Source organism: Triticum urartu, chromosome 2A (assembly GCF_056163025.1).
Source record: "Triticum urartu cultivar PI428250 chromosome 2A, HENAU_Tu73, whole genome shotgun sequence".
Classification (NCBI taxonomy): Eukaryota; Viridiplantae; Streptophyta; class Magnoliopsida; order Poales; family Poaceae; genus Triticum; species Triticum urartu.
In genome coordinates this window covers 502,930,675-502,953,360 of record NC_141874.1, presented here as the reverse complement: position 1 = coordinate 502,953,360, position 22,686 = coordinate 502,930,675, and the positions used below count along the sequence as shown (strand labels likewise).

At 47.8% G+C, this 22,686-nt stretch overlaps 1 pseudogene; it reads left to right on the top strand.

Annotated features, from left to right (window-relative positions):
• Window positions 1–20,880, top strand: part of LOC125537137 (ubiquitin-like modifier-activating enzyme atg7) — a 110,719-nt pseudogene extending 89,839 nt beyond the window's left edge.
• Window positions 20,881–22,686: the final 1,806 nt, after the last annotated feature.

Here is a 22,686-nt window from a genome sequence, read left to right as displayed (position 1 = left end):
GGTGAACGGTCAAAGAATTAAACATTATATCTTAGGTAATCCTATAAATGTTGAAACCAATGTTATTGAAACCGTAACCCCGGAGGAATACATAAGGGACACTTTCCGGAACGTTTCAGACTCCGAAAAGGAATAGGTATGTGGTACGGTAAGTAAACCGACTCCAAAACAGTTCTAATGGCAATTTTGTTCCGTTTTGGAATATTTAGAAAAATAGAAAAATAAGAAGCAGTCCAGGAAGGACACAAGGACTCCACGAGGGTGGAGGGCGCGCCCTACCCCCCTGGGTGCGCCCCTACCTCGTGGTCACCTCGTGTGCTCTCCGAACTCCGTTTTCGTACACGACACATATTTTGGTCGGTAAACATTCATTATATAATCTCCCGGAGGTTTTGTCTCCTGTGTCACGCAAAAATCTCCTGTCTTTGTTTCGAGCTGTTTTTCTGACAGATCCAGGTTGTCATGTCATCTTCAAGTGCCCCTAAGGACCAGTTCTTCGAGAAGGTCATCAACCCCTACCTCACGGAAGTGCTGCAACACCCTCAAACCATTGAGATGTGTGAGGGGTTGTTGCACATCCGTGATGTTGAGGGACCAAGGAAGACCGGAAGTACGGAGGCAAGGCTCGAGGCATTGGAGCAAGAAGTTTTCAAGTGTCAGGAGATGGTGGAGCGTGGACTCGATTCCAATCACATTATGATCACGGAGTTCACCAATAACCACAAGCTGGACGTCAGGGACATTGGGGAGGCCCTCTTCAAGCTTCATGAGAAAATTGAGCACCTCCAAGCCCAGATCTATGACCTGAAAAATCAAAACTGTGAGTATGAATATAGATTCAAGAGGATGAGTTTGGCTGCAGATTTGAGGTTTCAGGAGACTCGATCATCCTTCTATGATGGTGAGCCTATGCCTTGGAAGAAGGACGACAAGCCTACGCCATCAACAAAACCATCAACTTCTTCACCAACAAAGGAGACATAATCACATGGGTATGGGCACTCCCCTTGACAACTACCAAGCTTGGGGGAGTGCCCCGGTATCGTATCACCATCACTTTTATCTTTACCGTTTTTCTTAGTTTGATCATTTTGATAATATCTTGATCTAGTAGAATAAACGGTTTTAGTATGATCTAGTTGTGAGTTTTGCTTTATGATCCTTCTATGTAATCGAGTCCATGAGCTATATATAATAAAGATTAGTGTTGAGTCAAGGACTTGATTATTTTGCCATGATCTTGAGTGAATAAAAGAAAAGAGAAAGAATAAAAAAGAAACAAAGAGATCATATGGATCTTATGGAGAGTAATGAGCTCACATAGAAATAGTATGATGAATAAAAGTTGTTGAGAGTTGACAAACATAGTTTTGGTCATCGTTGCAATTAATAGGAAGTAATAAAGAAAGAGAGGTCTTCACATATAAATACACTATCTTGGACATCTTTTATGATTGTGAGCACTCATTAAAATATGGCATGCTAAAGAGTTGACATTGGACAAGGAAGACAACATAATGGGTTATGTTTTCTTACATATGAGATAATTATATTGTCTTGGATCATCCAACATGATTGAGCTTACCTTTCCCCCTCATGCTAGCCAAATTCATCGCACCAAGTAGAGATACTACTTGTGCTTCCAAACACCCTTAAACCGGTTTTGCCATGAGAGTCCACCATACCTACCTATGGATTGAGTAAGATCCTCCAAGTAAGTTGTCATCGGTGCAAGCAATAAAAATTGCTCCCTAAATATGTATGACTTATTAGTGTAGGAGAAAATAAGCTTTATACGATCGTGTGATATGGAAGAAATAAAAGCGACGTACTGCATAATAAAGGTCCATATCACAAGTGGCAATATAAAGTGACGTTCTTTCGCATTAAGATTTTGTGCATCCAACCATAAAAGCGCATGACAACCTCTGCTTCCCTCTGCGAAGGGCCTATCTTTTACTTATATCTTCTACCTTGCATAAGAGTCATGGTGATCTTCACCCTTCCTTTTTACATTTTATCTTTTAGCAAGCACAACATGTTGGAAAGATCCTGGTATATATGGCTAATTGGATGTGAGTTTTCATGAACTATTATTGTTGACATTACCCTTGAGGTAAAACGTTGGGAGGCAAAACTATAAGCCCCTATCTTTCTCTGTGTCCGATTAAAACTCCATACCCATAAGTATTGTGTGAATGTTAGCAATTGTGAAAGACTATATGATAGTTGAGTATGTGAACTTGCTGAAAAGTTCTTATATTGACTCTTTCCTATGTTATGATAAATTGCAATTGCTCCAATGACTGAGATTATAGTTTGTTAGTTTTCAATGAAGTTTATGATTCATACTTGAAATTGTGATTGAATTATTACCCTAGCATAAGAGATCATATGACAAGAATTATATAAGTTGATGTTCTAAGAATGATCATGATGCCCTCATGTCCATATTTTATTTTTTATCGACACCTCTATCTCTAAACATATGGACATATTTTTTGATTTCGGCTTTCGCTTGAGGACAAGCGAGGTCTAAGCTTGGGGGAGTTGATATGTCCATTTTGCATCATGCTTTTATATCGATATTTATTGCATTATGGGTTGTTATTACACATTATGTCACAATACTTATGCCTATTCTCTCTTATTTTACAAGGTTTACATAAAGAGGGAGAATGCCAGCAGCTGGGATTCTGGGCTAGAAAAGGAGCAAATATTAGAGACCTATTCTGCACAGCTCCAAAAGTCCTGGAACTTCAAGGAAGTCATTTTCAAAATATATAAAAAATACTGAGCGCAAGAAGTTCACCAGGGGGGCCACACCCTGCCCACGAGGGTGGGGGCGCGCCCTACCCCCCTGGGCGTGCCCCCTACCTCGTGGGCCCCCTGGTGGCCCTCCGATGACCATCTTCTGCTATATGGAGTCTTTCGATGAGGAAAAAATCATAAGCCATCTTTCCGGACGAGACTCCGCCGCCACAAGGCGGAACCTTGGCGGAACCAATCTAGGGCTCTGGCGGAGCTGTTCTGCCAGGGAAAATTCCCTCCGGGAGGGGGAAATCATCGCCATCATCATCGCCAACGCTCCTCTCATTGGGAGAGGGCAATCTCCATCAACATCTTCACCAGCACCATCTCCTCTCAAAACCCTAGTTCATCTCTTGTATCCAATTCTTGTCTCCAAGTCCGGGATTGGTACCTGTGGGTTGCTAGTAGTGTTAATTACTCCTTGTAGTTGATGCTAGTTGGTTTATTTGGTGGAAGATCATATGTTCAGATCCTTTATGCATATTAATACCCCTCTGATTATGAACATGAATATGCTTTGTGAGTAGTTACATTTGTTCCTGAGGACATGGGAGAAGTCTTGCTATTAGTAGTCATGTGAATTTGGTATTCGTTCGATATTTTGATGAGATGTATGTTGTCTCTCCTCTAGTGGTGTTATGTGAACGTCGACTACATGACACTTCACCATTATTTGGGCCTAGAGGAAGGCATTGGGAAGTAATAAGTAGATGATGGGTTGCTAGAGTGACAGAAGTTTAAACCCTAGTTTATGCGTTGCTTCGTAAGGGGCTAATTTGGATCCATATGTTTCATGCTATGGTTAGGTTTACCTTGATACTTTTGTTGTAGTTGTGGATGCTTGCAATAGAGGTTAATCATAAGTGGGATGTTTGTCCAAGTAAGGGCAGCGCCCAAGCACCGGTCCACCCACATATCAGATTATCAAAGTACCGAACGCGAATCATATGAATGTGATGAAACCTAGCTTGACGATATTCCCATGTGTCCTCGGGAGCGCTTTTCTCTATATAAGAGTTTGTCCAGGCTTGTCCTTTGCTACAAAAAGGACTGGGCCACCTTGCTGCACTTTATTTACTTTTTTCACTTGTTACTCGTTACAAATTATCCTATCACAAAACTATCTGTTACCTATTATTTCAGTGCTTGCAGAGAATACTTTGCTGAAAACTGCTTATCATTTCCTTCTGCTCCTCATTGGGTTCGACACTTTTACTTATCGAAAGGACTACGATAGATCCCCTATACTTGTGGGTCATCAGTGCGCCCATGCTTGTCTCTAGTTTCAATGAGTGGGGAGAGACGCCGGCTTGGCCCGCGTCTCGCACCAACATGGCTCGGGCACTTACCGAGGTTCTGATCTTTGTTGATGCCCTCTGGGCTGGCCTGATTCCTCCCTTCTCTGCCTTGTTCAACGCGGTGCTCGAGCACTATCAGATCCACATGCTCCATCTTGATCCTCACGCTGTGACCCTTCTCGCTGTCTTCGCCTTCGTGTGCGAGGCCATGGTGGGCATCGCCCCCTCCGTGGCACTCCTCTGCCATTTCTTCTCGTTGCATCTCACCGGTCCCCGGCAGAGCTCAGGGTGCGTGGCTTTCCAGGCCATGGTTGCGACGGCAGGCGTGGGGATCGACTTCAAGCTCCCTTCATCCATGAGCAAGTTCCGTACGCGATGGGTGTTTGTTGACGCAGGCGTGCTCAACCCTCTGCTCCAAGCTCCGGTGGGGCCTGCTATTCCAAACTCTGGCTGGGGTCATCAGACGCTCACGAGCCCCTGCCTTTCCCCCATCTGGGCCAGGCTGAGATGGTTGAAGGACCTCGGCGTGACTGCGCCCATGGTGGTGAAGGAGTTCGTTAGGCGTCGAATTGCTCCACTCCAGCGCCACTCTCGCCCAATGTGGGACTTGCTCAGTAGACAGGACAACATGAGGTTTCAGGAGGAGGGGCTTCCTCTTGCTGCGCGGCAGACAATGCTCACCGTCCTATTAGGTGTCCCTCTGCCAGACAAGATGCCCAGGAACAACTGCATGTTGTACCGCTGCGAGAACAAAGTCACCTTTGCCGCGAACATGCCTTCCTTTGATGAGTGGGGGCTGCGCCCAGTCGGCTTGGTGGGGCCCGCGAGAACCCCGTCATTGTGGTTCCCTTCTTTGCCGCCGACGCCGGGCTCGCCCCAGGTGACGGTCCGGGGGAGCGAGCTGTGACGGGGGCCGGCGGCTCAGGTGCTGAGGAGCACATGTCGGGTGGTGATCCGGGGGCGTCGTCCTCGGGGGCCTGCGACCCCCTTCTTGAGGCGTCGGTTGACGAGGAGATGCGGCATGCGGCTCCCGAGGCTGAGGCTCCAGGAGCCTCGGGAGGTCGCGGTGGGAAGGAGCTGGGCTGTTCGCCTCAGACTGGCTCCCCTGAGGCCACACCTCTTGGGTCTTCTTCGGCTCCGCCGCGCACCGGCCGTCACGTCCAGCACTTTGGTCGCCTTTGTGTGGACTTCGAGGAGCTCCGCAAGAGGAAGGGGTCCCCCGGCGGCAGCAATATCTTTGGGTCGTTGAAGCGACAGAAGTACATCGCTATTAACGCGTAAGTATCTTGTCGCCGTGGCTTTTTGCGTGTGGTCTTCTTATCCTGATGCATGTCCTCCAGGGCTCCTTCTGCTGAAGCTGTTGCGTCTTCCGAGAGGCGGCCTCCTCCTTCATCAACTCCCCCATCGGCATTGAGCGTTCCTGGCCTGCTTGCCGCCCCTAGAGCAGGGTCGGTCAGAGTGGCGTCCCCGCCCTCGGGACGTGCTGAGTCCGTGGTTTGGCCGCCCTTCGCCCATGGTCTGGCATGAAGCTTGACGGGCGTGCCCAAGGCTCCTCCTCTGCTCACGAGTAGTCGCTGGCTGACCTCGGTCTTCGGTTCCTCTTCAAGCAGCGAGCCTCGATCAGCCTGGGCTCCTCGTGAGGATGGGTTGACGTCAGGCACGGCGCCAGCCCCTGGCCCTCAACCGGGAGGTGGCGCGCCACTTGATGCTCCACCCGCTGCCCCCGAGGTGGAGGATGAGGCGGGTCGAGCGTTCGAGCTCGAGCGCGGGTGCAGCGTAGTCCGTCATGAAATCTTCCAGGAGGCGATGGGCGCGATGAGCCGCCTCGGTGAAGAGCTTGCTGGTGTCGACTCGCGTCTTGAGGCTGAAGGTCTTCGGTTGGTAGAGGAGCGGCGCAAGCTGCGAGTGGCCATCAACCTTGGTCGCTATCAGCACGACCTCGAGAACACGAAGGTCGAGGCATCCCTCAAGATTGCCAATGAGGCCCGCTCGCGAGCTTTGGAAGAAGCTCGCGAGGCCGATCGTCGTCGCGAGGCTGCGGAGGAGCGCGCATGGGGGCTTCAGGCCTGGAGCGCATCCCTTGAGCAGAAGGTGGAGGCACGCGGGGCCGCTCTTGCATCGCTGAGGGGGGCGCCTGCGGAGGAAGAGGAGGTCCGGCAGCGCGAGGAGGCGCTGGCCCTGGAAGCCGTGGAGCGAAGCCTCGAGCTCAAGCGACTGGAGACAAGGGAATGTCAAGTCGCTCAAGCAGAAGATGCCGTCGGGGCCCGCGAGGCCGGACTCGAGGAGGAGATCAATCGCCGGGTGGCCGAGGTTCCCGCAGATCTGGAGGGCAGGTGCGACTTGAAGCTGAAGCTCGCCCGTCTGGAGGGTGCGGGCAGGGCCGCCACCCTCAGGCCCAGGTTGGACGAGGCCGAGAGGCGTGCGGAGGCCACAGCCGCCGCCCTGGTTATGGCGCAGGCGGACTTAGCCTCCGCCCACGCCGAGCTGCTTTCCCTCCGGAGACGAGTTGATGACACCGAGGTCGTTGCACGACAAAACAGGGAGGAAGTGCTCCAACGCCGAACGCTGGAGCGTGAGCATGCTCCTATGCTTCAAGACCTTCGGAATAGGGCCAACACCGCCCTGGGTTACATCTGCGTCGAGAATGCCCCGGCCCCTCACTTGAATGACTATGCCGGCCACCTGACCTTCTTCACCGAGGTGGTGACGCGCCTGGAGGCTCAATCTTCCTGAGCTCGACAGCTTGTGGAGGAGAGGGGTCGTGGCCTGCTTCAGCGCGCCTTCTCCTGTGTCTTCAGCCACCTTCTGAATGTCGAACCCAACTTTGACTTCGACGCCGCCATTGCCCCCGTACCCACGGCCGTCCGGGGCGACCTGGCGCGTTGGGTAGACGACCATGTCGACGTGTTGGTCAGGGCCTTCACCTCGGAGGATGACGCGGTGGTGGTCGTCGCAGATGAAGGTGACGTGGTCGATGACGGTGATGGGGGCGTCGCCGATGACGGCGGCGACACCGACGAAGATGACGACGACGCGAGTGACGTGCCCGCGGGTGATGTAGCGAGTGATATCTCTGGCTGATCCCATGTTTGCCTGTTGTTTCATCCTGCACGCAAAACTCGGGTGTGGCCCTTGGAAGACTTTGTGAGAGCATTTTGAGAGGGGGAGCCCCTCGTGTAAGCAAATTGCATTTTTACTTTCCTATGAGATGTGGGTATGTGTCCTCGTGACCTTATGAAGCTGGGGGTGAGTTCCCCGACGTGGTTTACCTTAGTCAGCGCTAACTTAGGGCTGGGTCATGAGGCGACAAGTTCCTGAGAATCCTGCGGAGCTTATCGCCTCGTTTGAGGGGGCCCCGTAAGAGGTGAGCACCAGGCGCAGTGCTAGCGCGTGCTTGACGACCGTGCGCTTTGCACGGTCCGGCGCGCGAGGAGCTTTGCGAGGGAAAGGCGATAGACATGAGTCCCAAACCAAACGAGATCCAGAAGGCAAGAAACGGCGGAACGATAAAAGGCACCCCCCACGCGCATCGATAAAAATTCAGCTTCAACTTAAATCCAGATCCAGAAAGCAAAGCCACAGAAAGAGAGATCCAAAGCAAAAGGTCGCGTCCAGCACCTAGTCTAGTCTTCGGGTCTTCAAGTCTTCTCACCAGCGCGGAGCTAAGTGCTGCCACTAGGCGTGGGAGGAAGCCCCAGGGCCTGAGGCCGGCGCTCCTGAGACTCCAGGGTGTGTACAGCTGCTACGTCTTGAGCTTGCGTTGGTTTTCCCCGAAGAGGAAGGGATGATGCAGCAGAGTAGCGTAAGTATTTCCCTCAGTTTTTGAGAACCAAGGTATCAATCCAGTAGGAGGCCACGCTCAAGTCCCTCGTACCTGCACAAAGCGATAGCTACTCACAACCAACGCGATTAGGGGTTGTCAATCCCTTCACGGTCACTTACGAGAGTGAGATCTGATAGATATAATATTTTTGGTATTTTTGGTATAAAGATGCAAAGTAAAAAGTAAAAGCAAAGTAAAAAAGCAAAGCAAGATTAAAGTGATGGAGATTGATATAATGAGAATAGACCTGGGGGCCATAGGTTTCACTAGTGGCTTCTCTCAAGAGCATAAGTATTCTACGGTGGGTGAACAAATTACTGATGAGCAATTGACAGAATTGAGCATAGTTATGAGAATATCTAGGCATGATCATGTATATAGGCATCACGTCTGTGAAAAGTAGATCGAAATGATTCTGCATCTACTACTATTACTCCACTCATCGACCGCTATCCAGCATGCATCTAGAGTATTAAGTTAAAAACAGAGTAACGCCTTAAGCAAGATGACATGATGTAGAGAGATAAATTCATGCAATATGAAATAAGCCCCATCTTGTTATCCTCGATGGCAATGATACAATACGTGCCTTGCTGCCCCTTCTGTCACTGGGTAAGGACACTGCAAGATTGGACCCAAAGTTAAGCACTTCTCCCATGGCAAGAACTACCAATCTAGTTGGCTAAACCAAACAGATAATTCGAAGAGACTTGCAAAGATAACCAATCATACATAAAAGAATTCAGCAAAGATTCAAATATTATTCATAGATAGACTTGATCATAAACCCACAATTCATCGGTCTCAACAAACACACCGCAAAAACAAGATTACATCGAATAGATCTCCACAAGAGAGGGGGGAACTTTGTATTGAGATCCAAAAAATAGAGAAGAAGCCATCTAGCTACTAACTATGGACCCAAAGGTCTGAGGTAAACTACTCACACTTCATCGGAGAGGCTATGATGATGTAGAAGCCCTCTGTGATGACGGCCCTCTTCCGGCGGAGCTCCGGAACAGGCCCCAAGATGGGATCTCGTGGATACAGAAAGTTGCGGCAGTGGAATTAGGTTTTTGGCTCCTGTTCTGATCGTTTGGGGGTACGTAGGTACATATAGGAGGAAGGAGTATGTCGGTGGAGCACCGAGGGGCCCACGAGGCAGGGGGCGCGCCCTAGGGGGGGCGCCCCCCACCCTCGTGACCTCCTCTTTGACCCCCTGGAGTAGGGTCCAAGTCTCCTGGATCACGTTCGGTGAGAAAATCATGTTCCCGAAGATTTTATTCTGTTTGGACTGCGTTTGATATTCTGTTTATCCGAAACACTGAAATAGGCAAAAAAACAGCAATTCTGGGCTGGGCCTCCGGTTAATAGGTTAGTCCCAAAAATAATATAAAAGTGGAAAATAAAGCCCAAGATAGTCCAAAACAGTAGATAATATAGCATGGAGAAATCAAAAATTATAGATACGTTGGAGAGGTATCAGGCATCCCCAAGCTTAATTCCTGCTCGTCCTCGAGTAGGTAAATGATAAAAAGAGAATTTTTGATGCGGAGTGCTACTTGGCATAATTTTAATGCAAATCTTCTTAATTGTGGTATGAATATTCAGATTAGAAAGATTCAAGACAAAAGTTTATATTGACACAAAAATAATAATACTTCAAGCATACTAACAAAGCAATTATGTCTTCTCAAAATAACATGGCCAAAGAAAGTTATCCCTACAAAATCATATAGTCTGGCTATGCTCCATCTTCACCACACAAAGTATTTAAATCATGCACAACCCCGATGACAAGCCAAGCAATTGTTTCATACTCTAATTTTTTCAAAACATTTTCAATCTTCACGCAATACATGAGCGTGAGCCATGGATATAGCACTATAGGTGGAATAGAAGGGTGGTTGTGGAGAAGACCAAAAGAAGGGGATGATAGTCTCACATCAACTAGGCGTATCAATGGGCTATGGAGATGCCCATCAATAGATATCAATGTGAGTGAGTAGGGATTGCCATGCAACGGATGCACTCGAGCTATAAATGTATGAAAGCTTAACAAAAGAAACTAAGTGGGTGTGCATCCAACTTTCTTGCTCACGAATACCTAGGGAAATTTTGAGGAAGCCCATCATTGGAATATACAAGCCAAGTTCTATAATGAAAAATTCCCACTAGTATATGAAAGTGACAACATATGAGACTCTCTATATGAAGGACATGGTGCTACTTTGAAACACAATATATGAGACTCGCTATATCATGGTGCTACTTTGAAGCACAAGTGTGGAAAAAAGGATAGTAGCATTGCCCCTTTTTATTTATTTTCTTTTTTTGGGCCTTCTTTTTTTTCTTTGGCCTTTCTCTTTTTTTTTATTTTTTTTATTTGGGACAATGCTCTATTGAATGATGATCATCACACTTTTATTTATTTACAGCTCAATGATTACAACTCGATTCTAAAACAAAGTATGACTCTATATGGATGCCTCCGGCGGTGTACCGGGATATGCAATGAATCAAGAGTGACAAGTATGAAAAATTTATGAACGGTGGCTTTGCCACAAATACTATGTCAACTACATGATCATGCTAAGCAATATGACAATGATGAATGTGTCATGATGAACTAGATGGTGGAAAGTTGCATGGCAATATATCTCGGAATGGCTATGGAAATGCCATAATAAGTGGGTATGGTGGCTGTTTTGAGGAAGGTATATGGTAGGTGTATGATACCGGCGAAAGGTGCGCGGTATTAGAGAGGCTAGCAAAGGTGGAAGGGTGAGAGTGCGTATAATACATGGACTCAACATTAGTCATAAAGAACTCATATACTTATTGCAAAAATCTAGAAGTTATCAAAGCAAAGTATTACGTGCATGCTCCTAGGGGGATAGATTGGTAGGAAAAGACCATCGCTCGTCCCCGACCGCCACTCATAAGGAAGACAATCAATAAATAAATCATGCTCCGAATTCACCACATAACGGTTCACCATACGTGCATGCTACGGGAATCACAAACTTTAACACAAGTATTCTTTAAATTCACAACTACTCAACTAGCATGACTTTAATATTATCACCTCCATATCTCAAAACAATTATCATGTTTCAATCTTTTCTTAGTATTCAACACACTCGAAAGAAAAGTTTCACAAATCTTGAATACCAAGCATATTATTATTAAGCAAATTACCATGCTATTAAGAGACTCTCAAAATAATTTAAGTGAAGCATGAGAGATCAATAGTTTCTTTAAAACAAATCCACCACCGTGCTCTAAAAGATCTAAGTGAAGCACATAGAGCAAAATTATAACACTCAAAAGATATAAGTGAAGCACATAGAGCAAAATTATAACGCTCAAAAGATATAAGTGAAGCACATAGAGCAAAACTACTTAGCTCAAAAGATATAAGTGAAGCACATAAAGCAAAACTACTTAGCTCAAAAGATATAAGTGAAGCACATAGAGTATTCTATCAAATTTTAATTCATGTATGACTCTCTCAAAAGGTGTGTACAGCAAGGATGATTGTGGTATACTAAGACACAAAGACACAAATAATACAAGACGCTCCAAGCAAAACACATATCATGTTGGTGAATAAAAATATAGCTCCAAGTAAATTACCGATGAAAGTGGACGAAAGAGGGGATGCCTTCTGGGGCATCCCCAAGCTTTGACTTTTTGGTGTCCTTGGATTATCTTGGGGGTGCCATGGGCATCCCCAAGCTTAGGCTCTTGCCACTCCTTGTTCCATGATCCATCAAAAGAATTCATCCAAAACTTGAAAACTTCACAACACAAAACTCAAAATAGAAAACTCGTGAGCTCCGTTAGCGAAAGAAAACAAAAGACCACTTCAAGGTACTGTAATGAACTCATTATTTATTTATATTGGTGTTAAACCTACTGTATTCCAACTTCTCTATGGATTATAAACTATTTTACTAGCCATAGATTCATCAAAATAAGCAAACAACACACAAAAAACAGAATCTGTCAAAAACAGAACAGTCTGTAGTAATCTATAGCTAGAGCAAGATCTGGAACCCAAAAATTCTAAAATAAATTTATGGACGTGAGGAATTTATCTATTAATTATCTTCAATAATAATTAACTAAATATCACTCTTCAAATAAAAATGACAGCAGTTCTCGTGAGCGCTAAAGTTTTTGTTTTTTACAGCAAGTTCAACAAGACTTTTCCCAAGTCTTCCCAACGGTTCTACTTGGCACAAACACTAATTAAACACAAAAAACACAACCAAAACAGAGGCTAAATAATTTATTTATTACTAAACAGGAGCAAAAAGCAAGTAATAAAAATAAAATTGGGTTGCCTCCCAACAAGCGCTATCGTTTAACGCCCCTAGCTAGGCATAAAAGCGAGGATAAAAAATAGTTGTGCCGTAGTAATAAGATAGATAGAAGCTCATTTCATATTCTCTATGTTCGGCAGAAAGCTTTATTTGAGGCAAGAAAAAGTAATCAAAAGGACTAAATTTAATGGGATAATAGTCCCCAAGATCAACCTTGGGAGGTATAGGTTCCTCCTTTGGTCCTTCGTAATGCACAACCAATTCATCATTATAAGCATTCCTTTGACAGAACTTTGTGAGCCTAGACTCAAGAGAGTATCCTAGCTCATTACTTCGAATAGCCAAATCATCATTAAGATCAGAGATTCTATCAATTAAAATATAGGTTGGCACCTTTTTCTGAGGTTTTCATTAAAAGAAACATAGTCAAGAGATTGAAAGCACATAGTTTCTTCTTGATCGAAGAGGATAGATTCTATGGGAGGACGACCAGCGTCCACCCTATAGTGCGCAAAGATTTCTTTGGCTTCTTTTATTATAAATCTGAATTCATGAGCCAGAAAGATAGTAGCGGTACGCTTAACAGAGGAATGCTCGATATTAGAAAATTCTAGGAAAACTCTTTGTATAGATGGGTGCATATGCATAAATTGCCTTTTAAGTTCAACGATAAGCATGGCAATAGCGTCCGCAAGACTACTAGTTCTATGGAGAATAGAACCGCCCATAGAAGGCAAAGCACCGGCACAAGTAAAGAAATCTTGAATAACTCCTTTTCCAATAATATTACCACTACCGATTCGAAATCTTTTTGTATGGTAGGTAGGGGGTTCTTCAGTAGGAGCGTCAGAATTTTCCATGATATTGTTATCGCCCATATTGGCGATAACTTCCCCAATTTCAGACATAACGACAAGAAAACAAACTAGCACGCAAGCAAACAAGAGCAAACGAGCAAAAGAAGCAAATAGAGAGGGAGGATAGAGAGAGAGGGCGAATAAAATGGCAAGGGTGAATTGGGGGGAGAGGAAAACGAGAGGCAAATGGCAATACTGTAATGCGAGAGATAGGGATTGTGATGGGTACTTGGTATGTTGACTTTTTGCGCAGACTCCCCGGCAACGGCGCGAGAAATCCTACTTGCTACGTCTTGAGCTTGCATTGGTTTTCCCCGAAGAGGAAGGGATGATGCAGCAGAGTAGCGTAAGTATTTCCCTCGGTTTTTGAGAACCAAGGTATCAATCCAGTAGGAGGCCACGCTCAAGTCCCTCGTACCTGCACAAAGTGATAGCTACACGCAACCAACGCGATTAGGGGTTGTCAATCCCTTCACGGTCGCTTACGAGAGTGAGATCTGATAGATATAATATTTTTGGTATTTTTGGTATAAAGATGCAAAGTAAAAAGTAAAAGCAAAGTAAAAAAGAAAAGCAAGATTAAAGTGATGGAGATTGATATGATGAGAATAGACTCGGGGGCCATAGGTTTCACTAGTGGCTTCTCTCAAGAGCATAAGTATTCTACGGTGGGTGAACAAATTACTGATGAGAAATTGACAGAATTGAGCATAGTTATGAGAATATCTAGGCATGATCATATATATAGGCATCACGTCCGTGAGAAGTAGATCGAAACGATTCTGCATCTACTACTATTACTCTACTCATCGACCGCTATCCAGCATGCATCTAGAGTATTAAGTTAAAAACAGAGTAATGCCTTAAGCAAGATGACATGATGTAGAGAGATAAATTCATGCAATATGAAATAAACCCCATCTTGTTATCCTCGATGGCAACGATACAATACGTGCCTTGCTGCCCCTTCTGTCACTGGGTAAGGACACTACAAGATCGGACCCAAAGTTAAGCACTTCTCCCATGGCAAGAACTACCAATCTAGTTGGCTAAACCAAACGGATAATTCGAAAAGACTTGCAAAGATAACCAATCATACATAAAAGAATTCAGCGAAGATTCAAATATTATTCATAGATAGACTTGATCATAAACCCACAATTCATCGGTCTCAACAAACACACCGCAAAAAGAAGATTACATCGAATAGATCTCCACAAGAGAGGGGGGAACTTTGTATTGAGATCCAAAAAATAGAGAAGAGGCCATCTAGCTACTAACTATGGACCCGAAGGTCTGAGGTAAACTAATCACACTTCATCAGAGAGGCTATGATGATGTAGAAGCCCTCCGTGATGACGGCCCTCTTCCGGCGGAGCTCCGTAACAGGCCCCAAGATGGGATCTCGTGGATACAGAAAGTTGCGGCGGTGGAATTAGGTTTTTGGCTCCTGTTCTGATCGTTTGGGGGTACGTAGGTACATATAGGAGGAAGGAGTACGTCGATGGAGCACCGAGGGGCCCACGAGGAAGGGGGGCGCGCCCTAGGGGGGGCGCCCCCACCCTCGTGACCTCCTCTTTGACCCCCTGGAGTAGGTTCCAAGTCTCCTGGATCACGTTCGGTGAGAAAATCATGTTCCCGAAGATTTTATTCCGTTTGATATTCTGTTTATCCGAAACACTGAAATAGGCAAAAAACAACAATTCTGGGTTGGGCCTCCGGTTAATAGGTTAGTCCCAAAAATAATATAAAAGTGGAAAATAAAGCCCAATATAGTCCAAAACAGTAGATAATATAGCATGGAGCAATCAAAAATTATAGATACGTTGGAGACGTATCAACAGCCCCAACTCATTATTACGTGAGAGTGTCACGGGCGGCGAGCTTCATAGGCACCGGGCCTTCTTCACAGGTACCGGCCTTGCTTCATATCGACAGACGAGGGCCCCGCCTTGCGCCATCCTCGACCTCCTTTGAGCCGACCGGTCACCAGGACGACACAAAAGAGGGAAAGGGGATGCCAGCGGTTCCCTCGGCGACCACGGGTCCTCTGCCGAGGGAAGGGTTGTAGAAGCCACCCCGGCAGAGGGCCTACCTCCGGGTGTCCCCTGGTTTCGCGTGCCTTGGGGAGGGGCCTTGCTCCTGGCTCCCTCCCGGCGGCCCCCAGCGTGTCTCCCTTGTTGGAACGGGTGCCGCCGTGCCAGGGTCGTCGATCGACGCTGCAACCTGATTCATCTGCAGCCCATGGTTAGCATAAGCATGTTCCTGAGAGATTAGCGGTACCCTGTAGTTGCCGTTGTCGGCGCGATTGTTGTGGTTCTCCGTTGGTTCTTGGAAGGCTTCGACTCCTAGCGCCCCCTCTCCCCAATCTTCTCCAATGAACGAGCCAGGGTCGTCCTCTGGTGTGTACCCTTGGTCCATCATGCGGGGCACGTAGGCTTCTAGGGCCATCACCCCGAACACCTCACCATGGTGCCCCACGCTCCATGTTGCTCGGCCCATGGTGGCGCCTTGGGGATGACAGCACGGCATTCGGCTGGGACCGTGGGGGGCGACGCTTGCGCCCGCGCCCGCCGCGGGCGGCATGGGGGAGTTGGAGCCCCCTACGCCGCTGGTCGTGCTGATGTTGATGAAGCCCCCAGGCGTAGTTGATGGCGCGCGGATGTGGCGAGGTTCGCCGCATGGCCCTGCAGTAGCCTGGGGAGGAAGTCGATAGCAGAAGGGTGGTGCTCCCGACGCCGCTGCATCCAGCAGCTCGGCAACACGCTGCAGCAGTGTGTCCTGACCGCTTTCCATCAGCCTGCACCGTAGTAGCTCCCTTGCCACGGTGAGTGTTGCCCGCATGTTTGCTTGTTCCCACCGTGAGTGCGGCGCCGTTGCTGCGGCGGCCCGTACCTGCCGTGGGGTGAGGGTGGACGATGCCTGGCCGTGCTGCCCGCGCTCGGCGGGGTTTGGCGGCGCCCGTGCCGCCTGGAGTGGGGGGTCGAGACCTTCATGGGCAGGCGGCGCTGCCCGGGCTGGCCAGGCTGCCCAGCGGTCGGAGCCGACCCTTGATTCGTCGGACATCGTGGCTGAGGAGCGTCGACGAGCTGGTCGATGGAGGAGGAGCTCCGGCGCACCCCTACCTGGCGCCCCAAATGTCGGATGTGGGGTTCCGACAAACCCTTAAGGTTCGAACACTGGGGTGCACGCGAAGTCTTTCCTTCCCACCAATTTACACCCTAGCACGCTAAGATCTCGCGGACGGACTCAACGAACTCGCAACACAGAAACACACGAGGTTTATACTAGTTCGGGCCACCGTTGTGGTGTAATACCCTACTCCAGTGTGGTGGTGGTGGTGGATTGCCTCCAGGGCAAAAGATGAACAGTACAAGGGAAGAACAGCCTCCTGAGGTTGAGGTGTTCTTGTGAGTAGGCTCTCGATCGGATTGGATCAAGCTACGATGAGATGAGATGAGATGAGATGAGATGCGATCAACTCAGCTCAGCTCAGCTCAGCCCCCGTCCCCCTACTATGGTGGCTAGCTCTACTTATATAGGCCCTGGTCCTCTTCCCAAATATCGAGCGGGAAGGGAGCCAACAACGGAGGGCAAATTCGAAGGGGGACAACTAGTACAAGCTATCCTAACAAAAGTGGTCTTCGCCTGCGAAAAGCTCTGGTGGTGACGCCGTCTTGGGCTCCACGATGACCTCTGTCTTACCGTCCTCCTGGTCTTGGTCTTGTTGCACCGATATAGCAACCTTTGCCTGATGCTTCAGTACTCTTCGCCTGCGCTGGCCTCCTTAGCACCAAAGAGGAAACAAGGACGTTGCGCGCGCTGGCGCCTGCCTGGCGCCTGCCTGGTGTCGTGCGTCATGGCTCACGTCACGAGAGCCTCATGAGGTTTGCCCCGCCTTGATATCTCCGCTCCTCGTGAGCCTGCCTGGCTAGGCTACTCCAGAGGAGGTCTTGCGTCGTCCGCCTCGCGAGGCTTGGACCCTCGCGAGGGTCTTGGAAGCTTTGTTGGTGAAGATGGGCCGTATGGCCTGCTGGCTTGGCCATGCCGTGGGCCGCAGGCAGGCAAGTCTGAGGACCCTCGTTCCCAGAACACCGACAGGTCCTGGCACCAGATATTTTCCCGAGGAGCAAGTTGCCATATCCAATGCCTTTTTTGTTTTGCCTCTTTGGAGTTGAAATTTTAATGTCATGAGTTGAAACTTTTTTTAAGTGTTCTTGAATGAAAAGTTGAGTCCTTGAGATCCAGATTTGATTGCTTGCACGTTTTGATATTTAGTTTAATTGGACTGGAAAGGAAGGGTAATGTGTGCTACATCCCCGAAGAGCCCATGTAAATAGGCGCCTCAACCCTAAAAGTAAAGGAAACTTACAGTCCATGTACATTGTGCCTCAAGGATTGTATCATAATTCACACCTCTTGCAGGATACATGCTCCACGAGATATTGCTTGTATGGACACTGAACATTGGCTTGGTTTATTGCCGCATCAGATGCAAGGATCACTCCTAGAGTGTGCTTTATCAACTGTGATAGGCAATTCCTCAAACGATTGTACTGCATGTTCCAATGGTGCAAGTATATTATAGGACACATGGCGTTATATTATAAGATTTTTTTTATTGATTTTGACGTTCCAGATTATAGCACACCTAACAGTATATTATAAGAGTTCTGTATATTTTCTGATGCTTCTCCTTCCTAAACATTGCAGGTATTGTCTGAATATAGAAGAGAAGGATTGGATTTTATTATGAAAGCCATCAACCAACCAACATATTTGAAGGACCTTACAGGTGCTTCTAATAATGTGATTAAGCTGGACACTTGTTTGACATTGCCTGTCAGCTTCCCTGTAAATTCTGGGAAGTTGTCTAGTGTTCGATGTCTAATTTTAGGTGCTGGAACTCTTGGGTGTGATGTAGCTCGCATTCTTATGGTTAGTGTTATGGTTGATGCTACTTTTATGTTGAACTATAGAGTATACTCACAGAACATCTTGTTAATCATGCTGGATAGCAACTTGTCAGGATTATGGTGTTCGGAAGCTGACAGTGGTTGACAGCGGTAGTGTTGGTGTGTTGGCAAGGCAATCACTTTACACATTTGGTGACCGTGATGTCCCGAAAGCAACAGCAATATGCACGCATCTAAAAGAGAGATAATCATCAGCGGTGAGTTTTCACTTCCTCTCAAGACAGTACTTCAAATTTTTAGAACATTTTCATCTCAATTTCTGCCTTGTAGGAGACTGAAGGAATTCAAATGGAAATACCGATGCCAGGGCATCTAGTGTCATCTTTTTTTTAGAAAAGGAGGACGGCCCCCGGCCTCTGCATCTGGACGATGCATACAGTCATTTTATTAATTATTGACACAAGACCTTACAAAGTCATACAACAGTAAGACTAAAGCCACCGGCTAAGCAACATCCGTCGTTATTCCTATCTAGTTGATGAAGGGGCACTGAAAGTCTAGGCCTAATACCAAACAGACCTCGTAGCCAAACCTAACATCTAAGACTTGAGGTCCCAACCAGGACGCCTACCGGGTATGGGCACCCACCAGTCCGGCGTGCTTCTCAACCAGGACGCCTGTCGGGTATGAGGCCGCCGTAGCCACCTGCCACCAATCCATCTTCAGAGCTGTACTGCTGCATCAACCTTGCCCGGTCTAGCTGCCACCGACGCCACCACGACGCCAGGCAGCGTCACCCTCCTGCGTGAGTCCATCTCCGCTCATCAGGCGCCGAGTCTCCACTGCGCCACGCCGCCGAGATCCGTCGTCATCAATGGACAAGATGAAACACCGCTCCTCCTCTTGTCCCCTCCAGCCAACACTTGGTCCAAAACGATACCCCCAGAAAGGAGAACAACATCGAAACGTCAACATCGTTCGATCCGGTAGACCCAGATCTAGGGTTTCCCCCGGAACCTCCCGATCAGGTTGACGTGACCTGCAACAACGATGCCTCGAGAAGGAAACGACATCAGAGATGCCGCCATCGTCCGCCAAGACCGCAGTCAGGCGCGATTTTCACCGGAAGCCGTGTCGTCCTGATCTCGTGGCTGGCTAGAACCGCGCAGAGTCTCGCCATGAAGACGTAAGCCGCTACTGGTACTCTGGTAGAGATCCTCCATACCCTCACCGGTCCCTCCATGCACCATCGGCCAGCCAAGACCACGCCGTGGTGGATTTGGACGGGACGCCAGATCCGCGGCCGCCGCGACCCATCTTCAGGCAGAGCCATCCACCAGTTCATCCATGAAGTGATGCCACCATCCATGCACGAAGGGAAGCCCATCGCCGTCTTGGACCGCTGCCCGCCGTCGCCCAGGCTAGGAGCGCCGCCCTGCCTACTGCCCACGAGCGCACCACAAGAGACGCCCCTGCCACCTCAAGGGGATCCCGCTACAGATACGCCCGTCCTAGCGCCTTGGCACTGGGCCCGCCGCCACCGCGGACCTCGCCGGCGGCAGTGGCGGCAGGAGAATGGCCGAGGGAGGCTGCTGGCGGCGCTGGTTTTTTGGCCCCCTGGCGTCGCCCAGGGAGGCGATGCAAGGGGGTCACGTGTGCGCCGCTCCTCATCCAGTGTCATGTAAGAAAGCAGCTGGTGTGCTTGATAATTGCAAGCGTCTCCAGAAGTTAGTAGCAACCCATGATGTTGTGTTCTTGTTGACTGACACAAGGGAAAGCAGGTGGCTTCCAACACTTCTCCGTGCGAATGAAAACAAGGTAAACTATGTCCATATTCTTGAATAATATACACATTGGAAGTTCTAAATCCAATGCCTCATGTCAAACTGCAGATTGCTATTACTGCAGCCCTAGGATTTGATAGCTACCTTGCCATGCGACACGGAGCTGGTCCAGGAACATATTCTGAAACTTCAAATGTGGTTGCTGCCACAACTAAGCTGTCTGCAGAAGATGTTCTTCGCCGTCAAAGGCTGGGCTGTTACTTTTGCAACGACGTTATTGCTCCAGTTGATGTAACGTTTGTTGCCAGAGATTTTTGAGTTGCACTTGTTTCCTCAATGTGCTATCTACTACGTACAACCATGATATGTTTTAATGATCTTTTGATGCAGTCAGTCTCCAACCGAACACTGGACCAACAGTGCACAGTAACACGACCTGGACTGGCCTCCATTGCATCTGGGTATGCTGCAGACCTCTTCGCAAGAATCTTAAATCATCCAGATGGCTAAGCAGCTGAACACTTGGAAGCTGGACAGCATGAACTCGTGTACTATATGGTTTCTATGTAAGACGACAGATGCATTCATGATGAGAAGGCAATGTGAACTGATAGTTGATTCCCATCTTATGCAGGATACATGCTCCAGGAGATACTTCTGGCGCGACCAGTGAGCGTCCATTTGATCTGTTGCCGCACCAGATACGGGGATCAATATCGCAGTACAACTTATTAACCCTCTTGGGATATGCCTCAAGCAGATGCGTTGCATGTTCCAACGCGGTAAGCAAACTCTTTAGTTCTATATATGATTCGAAACAATGTTTTCTAAATTTTGCTGAAACCCATACTGCTTATTCATTCACTTGATCTCGTGCAAAACAAATGGCAGGTATTGTGAGAATACATGAGTTAGAGGACTGGATTTTGTGATGCAGGCGATCAATGAACCAACCTATCTAGAAGACCTTACCGGCCTGACGGACTTGATGAAATGCACGGATTATTCTCAGGTTGAGTGGGTAGATGAAGTCAAAGATGACGAGTTCGCCGACATCTGAAGTACCACATGATTTCATGACTATAACTAGTGTAACTAGGGGCTGGGGCGCACCCATGGCGCGCTGCCTGAGGCAATCCTCTGTGGTGCCAGGTAGGCTGGTGCCCCTTCTGCTGACTTTTTCTGTAAAATGGCTAGGACAGGTTCACATGTAACTGAGAACGTCGCTTATCAGTGACAGCAAGTAGGGAAATCCATTAAAGTTGAAAGCAGATTAGCTGTTCAGACGCTGCATTATACTCCCTCCATTCCTAAATATAAGTCTATGTAGAGATTCCACTATGAACCGCATACGGATGTATATAGATGCATTTTAAGTATAGATTCACTCATTTTGCTTCATGTGTGGTTCATAGTGGAATCACTCCAAAGACTTATATTTAGGAACAGAGGGAGTACATATGAAAGGTTGTCCAAGCATAACCTAGTTACAACAAGCAGGGAATACATTACAGCTTAAAGCAGATTAAACTTATGGAACTACCACTCATACTTCTCACTTTTATTGGACCATTTAAGAAAAAGGGAACATAGATTGCTATTATGTTACCCGTAATCACATTGCATCAAATGCATTACAGAATTAGACATTGAGAACATTCATGATGTTTGTAGACTCTTTCTCAATTTTTACAAGATGCATACAAAATCCGAGTGTAAACTCATTCAGTGACTATGATTGGTTCACCGAATAATCATTAAGGCCTTACAATATTTCCATCCGAGAGTACTCTCGGTTTTCTGTACCATCACTGCCCAATGGCGGCAACACTCGCCACCCTACCGAGGGTACTATCAGTTCCTCTCGCAAAAAAAAAGTATACTTTTCGTCCCTTAATTTTTGGCGGAGTCTAGATTTGGTCCCTGAGGGAGTCCTGGATTAGGAGGTGTTCGGATAGCCGAACTATACCTTCAGCCGGATTCCTGGACTATGAAGATATAAAATTGAAGACTCCGTCCCGTGTCCGGAAGGGACTTTCCTTGACGTGGAAGGCAAGCTTGGCGATATGGATGTTCAGATCTCCTACCATTGTAACCGACTCTATGTAACCCTAACCCTCTCCGGTGTCTATATAAACCGGAGGGTTTTAGTCCGTAGGACAACATACACATCAACAATCATACCATAGGCTAGCTTTTAGGGTTTAGCCTCTCTGATCTCGTGGTAGATCTACTCTTGTACTATCCATATCATCAATATTAATCAAGCAGGACGTAGGGTTTTACCTCCATCGAGAGGGCCCGAACCTGGGTAAAACTTCGTGTCACTTGCCTCCTGTTAGCATCCGACCTAGACGCACAGTTCGGGACCCCCTACCCGAGATCCGCCGGTTTTGACACCGACATTGATGTTTTCATTGAGAGTTCCTCTGTGTCGTCGTCGTCAGGCTCGATGGCTCCTACGATCATCGATAGCGATGCAGTCCAGGGTGAGACCTTCCTTCCCGGACAAATCTTCGTCTTTGGCGGCTTCGCACTGCGGGCCAATTCACTTGGCCATCTAGAGCAGATCGAAAGCTACGCCCCTGGCCGTCAGGTCAGATTCGGAAGTTTAAACTATACGGCTGACATCCGCTGGGACTTGATCTTCGACGGATTCGAACCATTGCCGAGCGCGCCGCACTGTCCCGACGATCATGATCTAGCTCTGTCGCCGAACAGTGCCCTGGAGGCCGCACCCGCATCAGCTCCGACCCTTAGTTCGGAGCCGACCGCGCCGATCGAGGATGGGCGGTTGGACGCCACCTCGGGGGCTGCGATCCAAACGGCGATTGAGCCGAACACCAGCCCCGTACTCTGCGAGGCT